Below are 22,592 nucleotides of genomic sequence, written 5' to 3'. Positions count from 1 at the left end.
AAATACTATGTTCAGATTATACAAAGCCTAGCAGTTGTTCCCAGCCAACATGAAACCTGGAAGAGTAGATACTCTATCTTTATCCTCCACCTAGAGTCAAAGCCACTGCCTCCGGAAGCGCTGCTAAGGAGCCATCTCAACTGCCGTCCGATGAGGGCAAGAGACAAAGCAGGCAAGAAAACATTCTAGTGGCAAAGGACACTTAACAGCAACGTATTTCAGTCCTGCCTCGAAAACATACTTGATTATCACATTTCATCTTTTTTTTTAAAAAGATGTATTTATTTTTATAATGCGTGCATGATACACGATATATACATATTGTTAGGTATATGTTACATGTGCATAATATTATATATTATATATAGTGTGTGCACTGTGTACATGCCTGGTGCCCAAGGAAGCCAGAAGGAGGCACTGGATCTCCTGGACTTGGATTTTCAGAAGGCTGTACACTACCATGTGGGTACTGGGAACCAAAACCTGGGTCCTCTCGAAGAGCAGCCAGTGCTCTTAAGTGCCAAACCATCTTTCCAGCCCCCAACCGCCCATCATAAACTTTAAAAGGATGTAAGGAGATAAGCAGTTCTTAAAGTCATTTGGAAACATTTTCATCTGCTTAAAAGGCTAAATGATTAGATCCCCCCCATGTAACTCCTTCCAAGAGCCTTCTCAAGTGGAAGGTTAGAACCATTTTATCCCATCTCTTGGAAAGAAAAAACACATTTTCTCTATTAATGCTGGAGACTCAACAGAAACCTTTAAACTGTCTGATGGAAGCCAGCTTCACACAGACATCCCAGAGAGGGCAAAGAGATGAAAGGCCAGAGAAGAATCAAAAGGGAAGGCGATGAGAACAGGGCCTCCCTGTTTAGCCCGGAGATTGCACATAGGTTAACTGAAGAAAATGTTCTTGTGATGTTGACTGAACTACACCTCACTCTGAGAAACCACTTCCCACTAGCTCCTTAGTTCTGCCCCCTAACAGCCTTATGCTGTTTACTGTTCAGTTTTAAATGGATAAGCAACAGCAGCCGAGCCATGTACTTCCACGATTGGCCAACACTGCCTGTAGCCCACCACACATGTAAACCACCAACGAATGAAGCTTAACTTAAAACGTGAACTGTCACCGACACGCCACACTTCCTGCTATTTCTCAGATTGTCTCCATTCAAGAATAAGTAAAAAAAATTACCATATGGCCCTGTGAACTGTCACCCTAAAGATCAGCAAGCACACGCACTGTGGTTGTGGAGAGGGTTCCGGAGCCACTCTCTGTGCCTGGGTTCAGCTCTTGCGTTTACCGCCTGCATCCTGACCTTGTGACACCACCCTCTGTGCCTCAGTTTCCTTGGCTAGAAGACGAAGGCAGTAGCAGAGCTACATACATTATACAGTTGCTGCGGGGAACAGACGATTTGATGCCGCTAGGAGCTTAGAGACCGGGGCACACAGTGCAATCCCTCCAACACTTGCTTTTTGTCGTATTTGTGACCCTGAGTGTTTCCCAGACATTCACACTAGTAAGTGCTTATCAGTACTTTAGGCCTAATTCCTCAATTGTGAATCCAACCAATCCAATCCAACCAACAACTCATAACAGCTTTTCAGGACCCCAGTGCAGCTTCTTCTTTTCCTTACGACGCTGATCAGTTAAAGAACCTAGGCCTTGCACATACACTCTACCCTGGAATCCCACAGTTTCTGATGAAAGCCCAGAAGCTCAGGAATCCTCATTACCAACAAGCTGCATATTTGGGGAACCACACTTTGAGAATCACTGTTAAGTGAACAGTTAGGTTTTATGTTTTAGGCTTTAGGACTAAGTCTTATTTATGTTCAAAGTAAACCCTTAGGAGGTGAAATGATAGAGACAAAGCAGGTGGCTCTACTAACTACCTTTATATTCAGGCAGGTCATGTTACTAGTTAGAGCCAATGGGCTGTGAGCACAAGTGATGCATATCACTACGGGGCTTCGAAAAGCTGACCATATGATCTGCTGGCTTGCTCTCCTTGCGGCCTTCTGTAAGCATGTATAATACCAGCATGGCCAAGAGACCACTGCAGCCTGGATCCTTGAATCATTAGCATGGGAGGGAGCTATGCTGAGTTATAACTCTTCTGAGGATTTTATATCAACAAGGCATGAGTTGAATGTTTTTAGATTTCAGAGCTTATTTGATGCCTCATTCTGTATAGCTTACATTAACCAATGTCTATCTCTGCCAGGCATGGTAGCGCACACCTTTGATCCTTAGCTCTCAGAGTGCAGAGGAAGATGACTCTCAGTGAGCTCCATACCAGAATGGTTTAAATAGTGAGTTCTAGGGCTACAACCATGAGATCCTGTCTGTCGCAATTACCCAACAAACAAATAAACCCCCACAAACAACAAAACACCCCAATGCCTATCATCTTTATGAAAAGAATACACAAATTATATCCAACCTATCAAACAGAGACATAAAAGGGTGAGTGGGTTATTCTTTAAAATTAGCCAAGAGGTCTACGCTACCCTCATAACTTTTATCTGCAAAAATGTTTTTATGTCTTCCTTTTGAGGTCTGTTTCTAGCCAATTATAAAAACCCCTCACTGCAGTATGCTTGTGAAACAACTGTCAGTGAGAAAGCTAAATATGCTAACAAGTATTTCCAAGGTGAAAAGCAAGCACTTGCGGGGGGGATGTTTAGAACAAGAGCTCATTGACGAATATACACAGAGGCCTTCTCTACCTATGGCTTATAATCTTATCCCCCACCTCCACCCCCAAATCTGGAAGTTCCTAAAGAAAACTAGGATCTGCTATGTGTTTTGAGTGCTATACTGAATCACGAATGAAATCGTGTAAGGACTGTATTAGATAGTATAAGTAATCTAAAGATTACTAAATTTCAGCATCCTTGGCAAGGGATCTTGGAAGCTACTGCCTGCAGAAGAGAAGGGTGACTGCATTGATCTTTCCTTACTGGAACCCTTTCATCTTTCACTCTGCTTCATCAGGACAGACCAAGAGCACAAAGGTTCCATTTTAGATTGTGTGTGGACTGACTCTGCCAGAATATCAAGGTGTGTATAGGGAGAATCTCTTTCTTTTTGAGGGGTAGGGCAGACAAGATCTCACTAAGTTGCCTAGGCTGACCTCAAAATCTCCATCTGGTTGCCTCAGTTTCCCTAAGAGCTAGGATTAGAGGCATGCACCACAGACCATATTTAAACTAGAAACACACAGAATTGAAAGAACTGGAAAGAAACAATAAAGAAAATATATTTAACAGAATCACACATGGTCTTTCAGTTGACTGAGCCAGACAGCACTTCCCTAGAGGGCTATCGCTGTCTATACCTCACTTCAAAGGAGGCAGAAAATTCTATTAGGATACACCATCATTCTACATAGAACAAAAGGAGCCCCCCCCCACATTTTTTTACTGCTGAGTGGTATGGTGGTGTACGCCTTCAATCCCAACACTTGGGAGGCAGAGGCAGACGGATCTCTGTGAGTTCAAGGCCAACCTGGTCTATACAATAAGTTCCAGGACAGCCAGGGCTACACACAGAGAAACCCTGTCTCAACACCCCCACCCCAGAAAAAAAAAAATGGTTGGGTGCAGTGGTACATGCCCCCTGTCTTAACTACTCAGAAGGCTGACACAGGGCTGTTTGAGCCTCTGAGTTTGGGTGACAGAGCAAGATGCCCTCTCCATCTGGCTATTCTGAAATCAAAGCTAGGCTCTCACCTTTGTTAGGCAAGCTCCCAATCACTAAGCTATATTCCCAGCAATGGAAACAGTTTTTAAACCCCCCCCCCAAACAATGTCATTCTACTTGTGTTGAGAAGATCAATAAATCTTCATTTGAGTCCTGAAGCAAGCTCATTCTGGTTTTCATTAGGAAATAACATGGACCACTGAAATAACAGGAATTGTGTGCAGTTAGAAAAGAATCTTCCTAAATTAACTAAAGGAAACTCAGCATCAAGTCTTGTTAGTGACTTTCCCACAAGGTTCCTAAAGGATTATTATTCAGCCAAGTGACTTTATAACACTCATACTGTCCCTAAAAACCAGAGTCCTTGCATGCTTCTGTGTGAGAGAAAAGAGATACGGGGATCCAACACCAAGAAAACAAAGCCACAGAAAGCAATACTACGTAGCTCTTGTGGTCTAACTTGATCACTTCTACACGATGGGCATGTGTGTAAGTAAATTCCCAGGAGTTTATAAATGGTATCCTTTACATAACCCAAATCCCCATTTACTTATGCTCAGAGGTCTCCAGCTTCAGCCTTGAATAAACTGCCCATATCTCTAAATTACTTGAGATAGCTTATCAAGATGACCCCTGTGCCCGGGCCCCAACCTGGCTGGGCCAGCTTCTCTAGGTGAAACAGGGCACTGAAGTGTCTGCCTCTACTGGTCTTCTTGCTGTTGCCTCTCCCTCAAACTCCAACTTACACCCAAATATTGTAGCCCACTCATGTCATGACTTTGGGGTGTGCCAACTTTTGTATAAAATTAAAGTCAGGACCAAAGTCAGTTCTCAGCTAAGCGATTCCCAAGTCTGAACATCCTTTCTACAGGCAGTCCCTCCTCTCGGTGGATGAAGCACAGAGGCTTCCAGCACTTTCAGCTCCTGGGACTGGTTATACAGATCATGTGACTGCTGAAATCCTTGGACAAAAGCCGTCATTGTCCACTTTTCCTTGAAATCTCCAAATCCAGGATAAGACCAGCAATCAAGTAACATTTTAATCCTCCAACAACTTTAAATCAATTGATCAATTTTTTTCCTCCTTGGGTCTCCTCCCCCCTCTTGATAACTAACTTGATACCTGTAAGAGCAACTTTAGGTTTAAAGCTGATTGGTGGGTGGCATCTGGCTTAAAAAAAATTTTTTTAAAGGTTTTTATAAAGGGCAAAGAGCTTTTAAGTAGTGGATACGGCAGACTGAGGGGCCATTAACAGCCCAGTGATTTCTGTGCTATCTTCAGAGCTCTGCAGGGACATTAAACTGGGGGCATGCACTTTCCTGCTCTCCACCTATGAGCTCCAGCGGAACAAAGTTCTCCATGCCTATGATTCAGAAAGGTTGTTCTCCAGGCAGCCAGAGGCTATTCCATTCCATGCCTGGACACTTCCCTACCTGCACCTCCAGTTCTACCACTCTAACAGTTGTCCCTGAGGCTCCGCCTACCCGGCGGATGTGACAAGGCATCCTGGCAAACAGCCATCGCAACCTGCTATAGGTCATTTCTATCAGTTGCTGTGAATTTCAGAGACAAACTCTTCCAACCCCTCAGCAGCACCCCTTCTGCACAGATCCCCTGTGCTCTCTCCACTTCAAAGGGTCAGCTCCCAAACCGTCTACTTGCTTCTTGGGAAGTCCTGGCTTTTAATTATGCTTCCAGCTGCCCTGAGCATCTAACATACAGACAACTAATTCCTATTTCTTACATGTAATTCAAATGTGTTTCCCTTGCTGGATAGAGTAAAACACTACAACGTAATAGAATACTTTCCGCCTCTAGTGTGGCAATCTGGTGTCAGAGTTTCCTGGGATACTAGCAAGACCAAATTTTAACTCCAATTAAATACTCAAATGAACAATTTTGCTTATGGAAAACACCAAGGGCTAGTCTGAAGAGAAACAAAGTTTATGCCATCCTTATGTCACTATTAAAAATGTAATACAGCAAATCTAAATGCACACACAGAAGTCTTAAAGTTGATATACTGCAAGTTAATGTTGGCATTCAAATGTATCTATGACTCTAATTATTAGAATGTGGTCCTTCTAAGCACCGTGACAACATGCCTACAATCCCATCCTGGCACACAGAAGGCTGAAGCAAAAGGACAGGAATTAGTTTAAAGCCAGACTGGGCTACAAAGTAGGGCCCTGTTTCTTTAAAACAAAACAAAACAAAGCAGAACAAAACAAAACGTTTGTGCAAGTGTACACACACACATACACTGAGATGATTCAGTTAAAAGACCTTGATGCTCTTGAAAAACAAAACAAAACAAAAAAACTGGGTTCCCAGCACCCACATTGGGTAGCTGATGACCACTGTAACTCTCTCTGATGTCCTCTCAGGCACCTGTACTTACATGCACATACCCACACACATAATAATAAAATAAATATTACATAGACACAGCCCAGATGCAAGATTCCAGGTATCTATGACCTCTCTGGTGTAGAGGTAACTTCTTTCTTTATACCAGAGAAGTTTTAAAATTAAAAACACACAATGGCATCTTAGGGCTGGATAGATGTCTCAACACTTAAGAGCACTTGTTCTTACAGATGATCCAGATTCCATTCCCATCACCTATGCAGCAGCTGGCTCACAACTGTAACTCCAGTTCCAGAGGATCATGTTGCCCTCTTCCTACCTCGAAGGGCACCAGCCACAAAGCGTGTGATACACAGATATACTTTCAAGCAAAACATTCATACACATAAAATAATCTATTTTTTGTAAAAAAAAAAAAAAATCAGTGGCATCTAATATATTATTTTAAACACAAGACAACCCACAGTAAGAATACAAACAAAGGCAGGCGTTGGCGGAGGCTGACGCACATGGACTGCCATCACTTAGGTAGAGGTCACTTACTTGGCACTCTCAGGCCCATAATGAGTGGGAGTTTGTGGGGTGAATAGTATATGGGTATGACCCTGGCTAATCTTGGAACTTGATTTGTAGATCAGGCTGGCCTCAAATTCAGTGCTCAATCTGCCTCTGCATTCTGAGTGCTGGGCTAGGGCTATACAGAGAAACCCTGTCTCCAAAAAACAAACAAACAAAAAAATCAAGGTTAGGAGCATTACCACCAGATTTCTTAACACTTGTGTGCGGCCTCTGAAAACTATAAATTACCCCTATCGACTATTCCCTCTACTGGCTCTCACTCGTTCTGGACCTGAGAGTGCCAAGCAGCTGACCTCCATGTAAGCGATACACTGAAGTGCATCAACGGCATTCTAACCAATTGACTGCTGTCTCCATGGTGATAGCAGGTCATCTGGAAGAACCCAGTGTCTTTTTCTAAACATTATCTGAAGTTTAGAAATTACTACTAATAATTAACAATTATCTAGAAACAAATGTAGATACCTGAAAGTATTTTTTTTTTATTTTTTATTTTTAATTTGTTTGTTTTTAGATCTGTTTTGTTTTTGGTGTACCACATGCATGCAAAATACAAGGAAGCCAAAAGAGGACGTCAGACCTCTGAGGCTGAAAGAGCAGACAGTTCTCAGCCGCCATGCAGGTGCTGGGAATAGAACCTAGGTCTTCTGCAGAGTGACCAGTGCTCTTGACTGCTGAGCCATTTCCTCAGACATTTACTTTTGAGACAGGGTCTCTCTATACATATCAATCCCACTCTGAACTCACAGAGCTCACCTGCCACTGCCTCTGGAGTACCCAACCATTTTATCTTATTTTACTTTTTAACCTGAACTTACTGATGCTCTTGAAGAAACTTTAACGTATTAGTCAACCTGTATGGCTTGGAAAAACACAATTACGTAAGTTAAAGGAATGGAGTTGTAAGAATATGGTAACTTTATTCTACTGCATTAAGAACTTCTCAGTGAGGCTTGAGGGAAGCAGGCAGACACAGGATCTTATCAGCCTAGGAAAGGGGAAGGATGAGACAATTAACTGTCACATAGTCGGATTTAAATTCACTCTGATGAGGCTAATGAAAGAAAACAAAACAGAAAGCACCAATCTTGTCTCTTTAATACTATTCAAGTCCCAGCTTGGCAAACCCATCTTTTCCGTCAAGTTATTTACACACGTCCTCAGAAGAAACACACTCCAGGGAGCAGGATTGTAAGCAGCTGCAGGTGGTGGGGGTGGGGAGCACGGACCTCATATCTGAACCACAAATGCCCCGATGTTCACTCCAAGCTGAAATACAGCATTCAACGTAGGAGACAAAGAAACTGCATTTCTTTCTCATTGCCACCTCAATTCAGCTGACCCAACTCTGTCAAATTTGAATGCTGCCACAGAAGCTTTGTGCCCTGCCCTGAACATCTTAAAGTAACACATGGTAAATAATCTGGACAGTTCAGGAAGGTTGGGAAAGGAAACAGAGGAAAAACTTTTCCATGGCCACCAGTAAGTACTACATGTTACAGGGTACAGCTCACCCTAACAACATGAAAGGAGGCTCTCAGAACAGTGGGAGATCAGGGCCCATAAAACGAAATGTATGTGATGTTAGGTGCTAAGAAAAACAGGATTTTATTCTAAAACAGATGCACTCAGAGAATTGTTTTTCCTCCCGTGACGGTAAAACCCTTTTAACTTTCAGAGTACTAGGCACACAAGAATCAGAAACATTGGGAACAGTGTAAATATGGAAAGCAAGAGCCTCTTTTCTCCCCCTCCCCAAAGACAGCAAGCCACAACACACCAGAAATAGCCTCTGTGAGTCTGCTTCTCGGCAAGAAAGGAACCGTGCGTTAGGAGTGCTTCCCTTGTGATGTTATAGTGAGCTCAAGCATGACTATATATGGTATGTTTATGGGATGAATGGATGCAAACACCATGGAGAACTTATATCCTGCAATAAACCCAGTTCTCCTAAATCCTAGGCCCCATGGTACCCCAGAAGTTAAGATGCTTCAAACAACAAGGTCTTCAGACTTAGTGGCATCTGACTGGCTCGTTGCTCTCTGACTTTGTGTGAATGTACACACTTCCTTCTTCATCCTGCCTCCACAGCCCCCTCTCTCCCAAGCTGTACACTCCACAGTCCCACAGAGGCATAAATGCATACTCAAGAATGCTGCTCTGAATAGGGCCTATGTTACATGACAGAGGGCACCATCGACTGCTTGAGAAACAGCTGGCTAGGCTGCCTGCCTGTCGCAGACAAGCTCCTCATCTGCACAAAGTATTTTATTCACATCAAGTGTTCTGACTAGGAGCGAGGACGCCAGACAGTGAATTGGGGTTATGTGTGGGGGTATGGGGGATGTAGGCGATAGCCCAAAGATGTTTTAAAGCCCTGAAAGTGGTAAAGGTGGTAGAAGGAAGAGGAGGGAAGAAGAGGAGAAGGGGGGAGGCAGGCTTCATCACTGACTTTAACAGTCTTGCCCAACCTGTTTTGTGGTATGTTCTGTTAACTCCTTTCTGGCAAATGGATGCAAACAGCAACCCCTTTCTTCCTTCTTCCTCTCAACACAGCCACGTGGGCAATTAAAGGCAGGCTTACAGAGAAAAATACCAAAGAGAAGAGCTAACCCCGTTCCTCACTGGAATCCAACCACAATTCTGATCACACTGCTGAGAATTTTACTATTAACTACTGGAGCCGTCACCCAGCGAAAACTGCTAACCTGGAGTCCTCACCATCTCCCGCCTCTCCTCCTTAGCCTCTGAATGAGTAAATCAGGCTTAAGCTGCCCTATTCCACTTTTCATGTACTCAAACAAAACATGATACAGGAGAAAACACAGGGTTATTTTTCTTTATCTTCTCGGCTTGCTGTTGGGCACTTACAGGGTTAATGAGTAGCCTCGAGACCAGAAACCTCCCTACTTAGCAACAGAAGCACCAACTAAGCCACACTGGCTGTTCTGACAGAGGAAAAGCAGTTTCTACCAGCTGATAATTCCTCATGGTGTTTTAGCTGCCATTTCAAATGACACACATAATGAAACATACACAAACTATGGTAACGGCAGAACTACTTGCAACCTTATGCATTTTAGAGGCACAAATGAAAACCAAGCCCAGAAACACGGAACACCAGAAGCTGCTGTCCAGAATCTTTAAACATGAGCTTGCTTGCCCCACCTAACCTGCTGCTTAGGAAGACATCTTCACAGAAAAACAGTGAAGTGAGAAAGCTCTCACATCTGACTAAACCTTCTTCTGTGTGTGTTTGTATATGCCAATTTTAAACAAAACACAAATATAACCTAAGGTCTCCGTAGCTTCTCTGAAAGACAGATAAATATCCCATGACAAAGGAAGTCTGAAGAGGCCAGCCTGGGCTACACAGTAAGACTGTCTCCAAACACACACATATATACTCTCTCTCCCTCTCTCTCTCATTCACTTACTTTTAAGATTTAACTACATATCTGGGTATGGTGGCTTACGCCTTTGATCCTAGAGCTTGGGCAGATGCAGGTGTATCTCTGTGTGTTCAAGGCCAGCCTGGTCTACAAAGCAAGCTCCAGAACAGCCAAGGCTACACAGTGAGACCCTGTGAGACAAAACAAAACAAAACAAACCAACAAGCCAAGCATGCCATTTTCAGAAGCTCTAGAATATCAAGGCACATGGAATCAGTTGTTACAGGATGTTTACTATGTGGCCCATCCAAGACCCAAGAGCAAAACAGCTGGGACAGTCAATGTGGACATGCAAAGCACAACAGAAAGGGATGTTAATACTCTAGCTAAAATGCCTTAAACTATAAAGAAGGAATAATTTCAATGTAAACATCTGCAGCAACCAATTGGGGCCAAAAAGGCGCGTGTGAGAGGAAAAGGAAACAGAAGTGAAAACTCTAACATGGACACTATCGTTATAGAGTCCTATCTTAAGAGAAGAATGGCTACATTATCCAGAAATATTCTAGAAATGCTTGAGAATGCCATACTACAGGTTAACGGACAGTTTCTCTTAAATTATTTTCTAATTAATAAGTTTTATTATGGTGTGGTTGACCAAGCTTATTAGGCTGAAACCTGTACCTTGTGGTAGTTGCTATCTAGCACAGCAAAGACTCTGAGTTGATTCTGAAGACTGGGTAGGGGTGAAGGGCTGTATTTACTATATATTTTTTATTATATATATACTCTGATACATATACATCGTAAAATGGCTAAATCAAACTAAGTAACCCAACACCTCATATGCTTATTTTTTACTACGAAAGCATTTAAGATATTAGATTCTAAATTGAAGGCAATATTTGATGAAGAGATGATATATAAAGATTGAACTTTCTAAATTCAAACCAATTTAAAATTCAATTTCAAAGTCACAACAAAGGTCTTTGAATTATAAAAAAGGCATGTGTGAGCCTGGTGGGTGGTAGTGGTGGCCTTTGACCCCAGCATTCAGGAGACAGAGGCAGTTCTAGCTCTAGTTCTAGTTCTAGTTCTGGTTCATTGAACAAGTCCAGGACAGCCTGGGCTACACAAGGAAACTGACTTGGGGGGGGAAGCATGTGTGTGCAAAAGTAAACCACACACACACACACACCTTTCTTTAATCAAGTAAAATATTTATTCAGAATTCTCAAACCAGTTTTAGCCAACTAAAACCTTATTTCCAAAAAATTCCACATTTGAAAAATGTAAACTGAGTCAAAGAAATTCTAGTGTGGACAAAATGAGAGTACTTAAAGTTAAAACTTGGTCCATGCAGGAAAAATAAAAAAGGATGGGGGCGGACTCCACTGGGCTGATGCTCACTAGTCAGAGGCAGAGCGGGCCGCAAGACCAGTTGTATCTAACAGTTGTGCTCAAAACAACAAATGGTGCATTCATGAACTGCGGCAGCAAAGGCTGTTGATGGGCTGTAAAGTCTGCTCCACATGTGGAGCCTCTGACTTTACTGTTGTTCCTCCGTGAAAAAGGACTGAATTCAGTTAGAGAGAGGCGCAGGCTGACGAGTTCAGCTGTGGCAAAACGGCTCAGATAAAGAGGCCCCTGAGTACCATTTAACCCTCTTCTAACGGGACCTGGGCCTAATGATAATTGAGTCAAGCCCTCCACCAGAGATAATGCTGGGAGGGGGAAAGGCATGCCAGAAACCAGAATGTATCCCCTCCCTCACCCTCCCTCCTTAAAGAAAATAGCCAATACTCTTAAGCCCCACAACGCCAGAGTAAGAGATCAAACATCCATAGCCTGAAACACCACCTTCTGCCTGACTTTAACAAAAGAAACATCTGGTACCTTGCTACTCGGCATCCCTGATAATTCTGTCAGAGCTCTGAGTTCTTAAAAAATTAATTAGCAGCCGTGGCACCTGCCAGTGCTGAGGGCCATGATGGTTCCAGCACAGGTGCTACAGTACGCTGTTTAATAGCAAACTCGGCTTTGCAGCAAGCCAACATCAGCTAGGAGAACTCTTGGCTTACCAATTCTTAACCCTTTCAATTAGAGATTAATTGTTTTTATTTTTTTAATTCTGGTTTGCTGGGCTTGTGAGAATGACTAGGAGATAAAGGTGTCTGTTACAAACCTAGAGACCTGAGTTTGGTTCCAGAATCCACCAAGAACTGACTCTTGAATGCTCTTCTCTGACCCAAAACATACATACACACATACATACACACACACACACACACACACACACACACAAAGAAAAAAAAACATACATTTGTCTCATCAGGTGTGTGTGTGTGTATTGGGCTCTAGATAGCTTAAACTCAGAAATGCTCAGATTAAAAACACAGCCGTGCCCACCTCACCAGAGGTTTTTGACACAAATGCTCTGAATTACCTGTTTCTAGTCTTGACCTAAACTAGCTCAATCAGAATCTTTCTGGAGCTGGATTTGTGTAGCACGGAAAAGTTCTCACCCTGATGATGGATCCGTTTTGAGAGAGCTGGTCATCAAACAGTACAATAAGAAGAAGGCAAATCCCAAAGCGTAGAAGGCCAGGCATCACACTGTAAGACAAAGAAACGAGCTAGGCCATTATAGTGCCGATGTACAGGAGGGCCACCTCTTGGAGGCTGCATCACCGCCCCTGGCTTCGGCATTGTTCTGAGTCTCGTGACTGTAAGGTTACAGGAGCACCTGTCAGGGAGCGTCAAAGGCAACCCTGTGGACTGTCCTAGAGTAAGATAGAGCACACACCAGCTCCGTGGCAAGTGACCTTTGGCCATCAGTAGCAGTGGCAACAGTATCCTCACTAGTGATGTGCAAGTACAGAACCAAGTAGAAGCCACAATGCGGCTAAACAGGCTTTTTTTTTTTCCCCTAACTAACTGGTCCCAAGAAACAGTACTCAAATAGGACAAGGGCGCCCCACTTTCATCAGGGTGACTGACTGCAACCTGTGGGCTTCCTACGAAGGATGCAAAGCGGGAGGCTCGCCTCTGCCTCTGTTCTGGGAATGGAAGTCATTTTGGAGAACCCCACTGCTCAAAGGCCAGGCTGAGCTGTGTGCGCTCACATGCTTGGCCACCTGGCTGCTGCCACTCTACTGCTGTCCCCACATGGAAGTCCCTGACTTCCTGCTCCACAGAGCCTCCTGTGGGTCCAGCTTTGCAGCAGCTGGCCCAGTGCCACCCTCCAGGGAGCCACGGCCATGGAGGGAAACCCAAGATCCGAACAGGGGGCTTATGGCGGGGGGGGGGGGGGGGGGGAGAAGACACAGGATGCGAGCAGGCCGGCACAGGCCCCCGAAAACTTCCGAAACTGTAAACGTGATCACGAGCTCGATTGCCTACGGACTAGCCAGGAGGAGGAAGGCGTAAAGAGGAAGAGGGTCTTGCTCAGAGCACCCACATTTTCTGAGCAATCGCTGAGAGAATTCTAAGGCTCCGTGTCTCAACGGGCTCCGGGGAACCTCTAGTTGCCACTAAGCTGCTGCTGCCGCCACAGGGTGCGGTGAGAGCCTCAGGAGATCCCTCTCGAGAGGCTGAGCGGGCAGACCTTCAAGGTCCAGGCAGGGATGCCAGCGCCCCGCCCCACCCCGCCCCCGCCGGCGCCTCGGCCAATTGGCAGCGCCGCTGGCCTGACTGACGCCCCTGCGGCCCACTCGCGGAGTGCCCAGCACTCGCGCTGAGGTGAGGCGAGCGTCGTGCAGGTCCCGTGGAGCCTGGCCAAGCACTGCCAAGTCCCTCGGCTTCGGAGGTCACCGACGAGCCCCGAACTGCCGGGCTCCGCGGGCCGGACGCCCCACACCGTGTCACCCGGCCCCGCCGGGGCAGGCCTGCGTAATGGCTACCCACCCCGGCTCCCTCACGCCCTCCGCGGGGAAGGCGGACCCAAGCCGGGAGATGCCCCGCGGGGTCACACGCCTTGGAAGCTCTAGGGTCACGGGACGCGCCGGCCACGTCTGGACAAGGACGGACCCGGGCCCGAGGCCGCCCAGGAGCGTTTAAAGTTTACACGGGGGCCTCCGAGTGTCTCCAACAACTTTAACCCCAAGGTTGCTGTCACCACCGTCCGCGTCGGTCCAGAACCGACCCAGCGCTGGGCAAACGGCGATGCTAGTGGGCGGCCGAGCCGCTGTCCGCGCTTTAAAACCCTGGGGTCGCAGGGGCAGGAAAAGGGCAGCTTCGCTACCCGTGTGGACATTTTATTCCTTTCGGTTAAAAAAGCAAGAACCACGTTCTTATGAAGAAGAAGAAGAAAAAAAAAAAAAAAAAAGACAGCCGAGGTTCTAAGAGCATTAACATGATGTGTGTTTATATTTGGCAATACTGAATTCTAGCCCTTCGGTTTTTGAGTTACTGTACTAACTGCAGAAATACAAATGATGATCAGAGGGGCACATGCGAGTCACCCTTTACAAGGCACTGCCCGGATCTTCAAAATGTCCCTGATGAATGTCACACCTCATTTCTTTGCGAAGGCCTTGAGAACCTTGTATCCTTGAAGGATGCTTTCTCAGGAGAGGAAAGAACGTCCTAAAGTCAGATGCAGTAGCCGCTCACTACACAAAACTGTAGCCAGCAGGCCTCAGAAAGACTTGCTTTTCCCCTAAATTCTCAACAATTAAAAAAAAAAAAAATTTCAACAGCCACCTGACCTTGAACTCTCATTTTCATCTGTCTCTTGCAGTACACTCTCTTTACTAACCATTCAGCACACTGCAAGCCCTGATAAAAGAAGTTAATGTTTAGTGAAACCTGCGCATGAACTGTACTAAACCAGATAGGAGTGAAAAGGCAAAGTTCTGTTAACCGCATCCACGCACTGGAGGGGGTGGAGGGCGACACGAGGAATAGTCTCTGAACCTACAAGGCCTCAATGATAAAATACAAATATGTATCACCCATGAAAGAATGATTCTGATCCATTTTGTTGTCTCTGGAAGTTTTCTGGGAGAGATACATACACCTCAATGAGTTGTCAGAAAACAAAACAAAATTAAAAACTTGTTTCATCTGTCCTCTCACTTTTTGAAGGCCCATATACATTATCAACAACCAACTTTAATTATACTGCCAAACATTTATCTGTTCAGCTTTTGTAAATAATGTATTGTAACCGAAAGAAAAAGGGCTTAATATTTCTTGTTATCATCTAAAATATCTTTCCCTTAACTCTTTAATTTTCCAGTGTAAACATTTTACTTCAGCCTAAGTAGATCTGATTCTAACATTTACTATATATTGAATTAAATATGAGAACTTTCTGTTAACGGACACTGCATTTTTACATTATCTATATCCCCATTTCTACACTCGCCCTTTTACTTTCAAATAACCTCAGGTTACATAAAATTTCAACCTACACACACCCAACATACATAGACTGTCACAAATAGGATGTTCTCAGGTGTTTGAAGCTAACTTTCTCTCTTCCCCATCCCCCCCTTGCTTAAAGAGCACCAATAGAATCAGTCACCTTGGAAACAAACATCACCCAGTGTTTGCAGAACAAACAATGGTACCTTTTCAGCCAGTACCAGGCAGGCAGGGCAAGGGGCAGCCAAGCAATTCTGGGCCTTACAGGAGTATTAACATATTAAATTCATTCAATGCACCAAAAGGTAGTTAATTACTAAAACTGAAGTGCTCTCTACCATGAGCCTTTGGCTAGACACCAACCAAATGCAAAGAAAGTGAGATTTAAAGTTAAAAACAAAACAAAAATTGGTTTAAATACCTGTAAGAAATATAAGGCACATTCTTCTTACTGATGAGCACCCTCCAGAAAACAAGGAAGTTGTTTTTTAAAAAAAGGCAAAAGCAGGTTTCATCTAATTATTCCTACTATGTCACCATAGTAGAATTAAATTAATTAATTTTTAAAGAGTATATATCTCATAGCACCTTAACTGGTGTATACAATTTCTGGTATGGATTAATCTTATTATAAAAACCTAAAGAAACACAATTTCCGGAACAATTTTTTTAAAAAAGTGCCAAAGAAATACATGAATCTATACAGACTTCAGAGAGCAGTGACTATACTTTTTGACCTTGGGTCACAAGCACTAAACTGTCATTTGCTGAACTCTTACATAAATGAATCACTTTGAGCAGCTCAAATTTTAAGAGAGATTCTGGGTCCTGTTTTTTTAAAAAAGCACAAATGGGCACTTAATTAAAAAGAGACACACACGAGTGTTCCTCACATCTTTCAGCATGAAAAAATTTAAATGTCCAATGAAAGTAACAGTTTCCTCCTTTTTCTGGGTGTGTTTTCCTTCCCACCAATTAAGAAAGAAGCCTAGGTCTAACTGAAGTATTTGGACAGCAGTTTGGTGTCAGTTAAATACCACAGTTAACTGGCATTTTCTATCACCTCCAGCCTAAGGAACAAACGCCTAATTAACATGGACCGACACGCAGCTTAAACCGAAAAAGTTGCCCGTCTTTTTTTCTTTCCATTCCCCCGCCCCTCCTCAAAGATTTGGGTCTTGAACATGTTTTAGTAAAAGTGCACAAAGGGTGTCTTGGCTGGGGTGTAAAAGTCTAATTGAAGGATGCTTTTTTTTTGCAGTGACAGTAAATCAGCTAACATTATCAACCTCCCTGACTGGCAAGGAGGGGCACACACTGAGACGGGGGTTAAACGGCTAGGCCGGGTGCCCTTGAAAACAAAAAGGAGCCCTGGCTCTGATGACTGGTGATATGAGAAACTGAAAAATGGTTGAAAATCCGGCCACAGCACCAAGCACCAGACAGCCACTCTCAACACTGCGGCTGCCGCTCTGGGCAAAGAGAGGAAGAGGAGGAGGCAGGCCAGGGCCAAGTGACTTCTCCCATCCTCTCCTTCCACCATCGCAAGAAAAGAAAAAGCACCAGAGCAGGCCTTCCAGGCCTCAGTTTTTATGCTGCACCTTTCAGTGACCTATACTACCTGGAGTAATTTGAGCAAGTGACTCCACCGTTGGGCCAGAAGAGCCAGTTTCAATTCTTTAGAAAAACAACAAACCCCTCAGCATTTGGCTTAGTTTTATTTGCCTGCATATTCAGCATCTAGGCATGGGTGCGTGTTCTCTACTCGGGTCAGCGTACAAAACCAACAGCCAAGCAACTTCTGGGCTGCAGCCTGGTTAGTGCCTAGACAATGGCAGTTACAGCCTTCAGCCCTCCAGCTGGGCTCCTTGGATTCCAACTCCCTACCACCCCCTCCCTACAGCCCAGGGGTGGGGAGGAAGCATCTAGGAGAGCAGAACATTCTCCCTGTTCCTCCCTGCTCCTCCCAGGCCTTTCTGGGAAAGCCGAGGGACAAGACTGCCCACCTCCTGACAGCCCATAAAGTGAAGGGTCAGTTTGGGGCTTCTGAGGAAGGACTCCTAGTGCTGGGCCACTCCCACCCCCCCAGATCCGGAATGATGACCCTAAGGGCAGAGCTTCCTCCATCTTCTGAAGAACATCTCAAAAGAGCAGAGTTGGGAAGGGAAGGGAAGAGAAGAAGAGGCCAGGTGTGTGGTGACTTCATCTTTCTACAACATTTGTACCCAGTTTCTGTTTCATTGCCACTGAGAGCTGGTGCATGCCTACTTTTTTTTTAATGAAATTCTGAGGGCAACACATACATTAGTGACAGACTTCTGTAAGCCACCTGAGAATACGACAAAACTATTAGGCTTCTGAACTTATTAATCCATCTTAAATAAAGATATTTATGCTTTGTTTATAGATTCATGTCTCTAGAGAATGTTATTTACTTTATGGTCTGTTACACCTAAAAAAAAAAAAACAACTTTTATTTCAAGAAGGTAGGTCTGTTTAGAAAAAAAAATCACATACATATGTGTGTATATGTGTGTGTGTGTTTTTCCATAACCCTGTCCTTTCTCAATCAAATGGCTTCTCTCATCTTACAAAAAGAATGTGCTTATTTTTAATCATTGGAACCCAAAGTAAGCTACTGAAGGGGAAAAATTCCTGGGCAATTGTTTAAAATTTCAAAACAAACTGAAACCCCTAAGATATCAATCACAACTCATTTCTACCTGTTTTTTAAAACTCTTAATTACTGACAGCTACAAAGGCACAGGAGAGAGTGCCGGCGGTGGCACCTTCCAACTGAAAACCTCTGCCAGAATCAAACTGGTAAAATTGCTTTGGAATTCTTAAGCTATGTTTGGAGGATTTCCCCCCTGAGACCTTCACTGAGGTCACTGTGTACCAAAAGTAACTACGGCCTGTGGTCAGGGCAGAGGAGCCTGCCTCATAGCTGCGTCTATCAGGCAAAGGTACACTGTACAAATGGCCACAAGTTCTTCAAGGCCTGGTCACCACCACCATCTCCTTCACAAGATGCACTTCCTCCAATTATCCCTGCCTGCGTTTCACCATTTGCAGAGTGAGGAACACTGGCTTCCTGGACCCTGTAGGCTCAGTTGATAAGCTCTAACTTACTGTCTACATTTCTTTGCTAAGCTGCCACCTAAAGTTCCGTGAGCAACTTGGAAAGGCTATAAAGGCTTGAAATAACGACGCAATAAATGTTTTTGGAGCACATACAGACCCGCCTAAAATGTAAACAGAATGCCTGCTATCTGGCCCAGACTCTCAGAAAATGGTGGAATGGGAACAGTGGCCTGGTCTTTCTATAGATAACAGGGGACATTTCAATGAGACGGTTGCCACTTCTACCTGAGCCTTGGCCAAGTTTAACAGTGCATCCCGCTTTAGAAAGAGGAACACAATCAGAGGAGGATGAAGAGAAGGGTTCTTAAAAAGGTTTCCTTCCAAGGGACAGCCTTTTCTGTTGCTCCACCTTAAAGCAGATTTCAGGATGTTGAGAATTTCCCTAGGTTTAGGGTACTTTTCCTTTCTGTGAAAAGACAATACCTTCTCTCCTCCCAAAGGTTTGTATACACTGAGAAAAAAAAAATAAACAAACAAAACTTTCCCGGATCATAATTCTGTCACCTAACAATATGGTACAAAATATATAGTCTTCCCATTTCGGCAATGGAAAAAACTAAGGACTAACCGTAAATTGGGGGTGGGGGGGGGCTTCAGGGCTCCTAACTAACAAACCCAATGCTCATGCTAACAGACCACAGTAGATAATTAAAAGGGCCTTTGAAGGAATCATATAGCAAGAGGCAGGCAGGAATGCTTGGACGAACTGACAGATTGAATTCACTTCCCTAACTCAGTTCTTTGCTCTAAAGTGAATGTGATCCAAGGGCTGCACTGGAAACTACTCAGGGAATGACATCTTCCTGCTGGACCAGTGGGAACACAACACATCCTCCTAACTTGTCAAAGAATGGCCCTCGGCTCGGGCATGACTCTGTAGCCATTCCTAGACTGAGTCAAGGGATCCCATTTACAGCTCAGACCTGACCTAATCATTATTTTCCTGACATTAGACCTTAGAGTGATTCACAAAGGGACTGTCTCTAGGGCAGGAGCCTCTGGGGAACTGTTTCAAGGGACCCACTTAATTATCGCTTCAGGAAGTTATCTACTAGCCAAGTAAATTTACACCTACATACTATTACTTTGCAAGTATATACTCTGCTATAATCAATGGCAACAGATGCCACTAAAGTGCTATTGACTTCTTTGTCATCACAGCTCCCAACATATTCTAAAAATATAAAATCGTGCTTGAAGATTTAAGATGGGTTCTTAGCATGTAACCCTCTCGCCTGGAACTCTCTACATAGAATGGGCTGGCCTTGCAAGCTTGCCACTGCCTCTGGATGCTAGGATTAAAGGCATGGGCCACCACTCCTGGCCGGTTTTGTTTTTTGAGCAACTATCCCTATATAGCTCAGGATGCCCCTAAGGCTCGGGTCCTTCTTCCTTGGCCTCTGCTGGGACTAGAAGTATGCATCACCACCATATCCACTTTTAATTAAAGTTTTTGTATTTTTTTTAACATTAAAAGATACACAAGGATGAACCAACAGAAAGCATGTATGAAAATGTGATAATGAAACCCATTACTTTATATGCTAATTTAAAAAGGGAGAGAGTGATCATAGGGTTGGGAGGGCATGACCTTGTGGCAGAGCCTGTGTTTAGCAGGTGTGAGGGTCTAGGTTCAAGCCCCGGCTTGATATGTGAATGTGTGTACTTACACATGCTAATAACAGTAATATAAGTCCCAGCCAGGCATGGTGCCTCATGGTTGACTCCAGCTTGCTTGGGACACTAAGATGACCGGGTCACATGATGCACAAAAGCAAGCATGTTTGTCAGTATTTTTTCACTGAAAAGTTGAGTAAATTTGTGATTGTGTTCAAAAAACTTAATCCTAGACTGGCTTCATTTAAATGAGAAAACAACTTTCCTTAATGAGAACCCAGGGAGTGGGAAGTAATTAGAAAAAAATCTGCCTATGACCCAAACCCAGCCCTCCAGATTATGCCACATCAAAAATAATGTGGTTTTTAGGCCAACATAGGTGGACTATGCCAGAAAAGACTTGTCATACATTCTTAAATTTGAAAAGATACTGTATAACTTGAGAGGACATAGAAAAATGAGGTCCTTATCCACAAATGAATTACCACTTTCATATTGTGTTCCTCCAAGTAAAAAGTCCTCTAGAGCTGAAAGCGTGCTTCAGTGGTTAGCATGCTTGCCTCGCATGCATGAAGCCCCGGGTTCTATTTTTAGCACAGCACTCACCCACCTGCAAGGTGCATGCTTGCAATTCCGGGAGTCCGAGGCCAGCCTGGCCTATACGAGACTACCCGCCCCTGCCCCAAACAAATGGCTGCCACTGCCACCAAAAGCCATCTAGAAAGACAAATACTGTTTCGGAAATGGTCTTTTCAGATTTGTAGCAATACTACCACTTTATTTGTCATTTGCAGTATTCTTTTAATTCATTTTCCTTGGTGAGTATGAATCATTTGTGTAGGAAAATAATTTTAAAATCTAGTGGGAGGATTAGAGAGCTGGCTCAGCAGTTAGGAACACCTGTTCTTGCAGAGGACCCAGGTTCAATTCCCAGTACCCACACGGTAGATTGTTTACAGGGAGTCTTACACCCTTTTTCGACCTCTTTGCGCACCGGGCACGCATGTGGTGCAGACACATGCAAGCAAAACACTAATGTACATAAAATAAAAATAAATAAATCTTTAAAATTTGCTTGTAAATATCAGAGAAATAATTAAATCCTTAGGATTTTGTCACTTTTTGTTCTTGTTTTTCGAGACAGGGTTTCCTTGGGTAGCCTTGGCTGTCCTGGAATCCTCTGTAGATCAGGCTGGCTTTAAACTCTGCCTCTCAGGGTGCAGAGTGCTGGGATCACAGTTTGTGCCACTGCACCTGGCTTTTTTTTTTTTTTTTTTTGTAAACAAGGTTTCGCTGTGTGTTCCTGGCTGTCCTGGAACTCTCTCTGTAGACCAGGCTGGCCCCAAACTCAGAGCTACCTGCCTTTGCACTACCATTTGCCTGGCTCTTTGTAACTCTTAAAGGGGTAACAAATCACCTTGTCTTCAGATGTCTCATTACCTACCAAGAATACCAGCATTTCTACAGTCACAGTGTGATTTTGATTTACCAGCTGGTAGCAGATTACTGATATAAACTGCCCTAACACTGGGGCGGCACCACCAGTGCTCTGAAAAGTCAATGGAGACAAATGCCGGGCCTCCTGGGTAGGCGCGGCACGCTGACATCTAGGGAAACCGAACATGTAAGACCAATGATCCACACCTGGACACCTCAGCCGGCCTCACTTTCCTCACCTGCCAGGTAAGGTGTAAGGAGAAGAAGTGAACCATGCGGTTTTTAAAGCATGATGGCTGTAAACACAGATTAGAAAAGAGATTAACCAAACCCTGAGCTCCCTAACTACTCTCCCAAGTTCGGCGGAACTGATCTCACCCAGTTCACTACTTACTCCGCGTGAAAAGCAGAGGCATGGTTGTTAAGATTTAAACACACTTCCAAGTGCTCCACCGTATAGTGTGTTCCCAGCTGCGCTAATTTGTGGGGTAAGCCTGCCCTAAACAAAAACCATGCCGAACAACAAATACGGCTCAGTTTATCCGCTGTTTATATGGTGCTGGATATTGGGTATTTATAGTGTTTTATATCATGCTCTGTAATCCCCACAGCATAGATCTGATTACTCTCAGCTTACATGTGTAAAAAGGATCGGCTTTTTCTAAACAAAAACAAAACCCTGTGCTGTGAAAAGCAACCGCTGTTTCCGATCGCCTTGTGAGCTACACACCCGAATCCCGAGTCCTCTGTCCTCGTATCTACACCTGCCAAGCAGGTGAAGTAACCCTTCTTCAGGGACCACTGACCGAGCATTCAGCGATGCTCCAGTACTGGGTATGCATTAAAAAGAAAAGCATAAAACAGACAAAAAGGCCTCATGGAGCTTACACTCCAGTATGAAGAAACCTGATTTCATTCCTTTTTATTTAAGGAAAAAAAGTGACTGATAACTTATTGGACACTTGAT

At 44.1% G+C, this 22,592-nt stretch overlaps 1 protein-coding gene across 10 annotated transcripts in view; it reads right to left on the bottom strand.

Annotated features, from left to right (window-relative positions):
- The window catches only part of Rreb1 (ras responsive element binding protein 1), a 174,589-nt gene that overhangs the window by 82,452 nt on the left and 69,545 nt on the right, over positions 1–22,592 (bottom strand). For 3 of the 10 annotated variants that reach the window (XM_021633104.2, XM_021633102.2, XM_060372481.1), the window contains exon 2: positions 12,583–12,673. The exons of 6 other annotated variants lie outside the window; for them this stretch is intronic. The gene's annotated coding sequence lies outside the window, so the exon portion shown is untranslated. Of the gene's footprint in view, positions 1–12,582; positions 13,134–22,592 lie in introns of those variants that run through there. One more of the 10 variants, XM_060372484.1, reaches the window with a different exon arrangement.

This window comes from Meriones unguiculatus, chromosome 19 (assembly GCF_030254825.1).
Source record: "Meriones unguiculatus strain TT.TT164.6M chromosome 19, Bangor_MerUng_6.1, whole genome shotgun sequence".
Classification (NCBI taxonomy): Eukaryota; Metazoa; Chordata; class Mammalia; order Rodentia; family Muridae; genus Meriones; species Meriones unguiculatus.
Note: the sequence above shows the minus strand (reverse complement) of the source record. Positions and strands in the feature narration are given on the sequence as shown.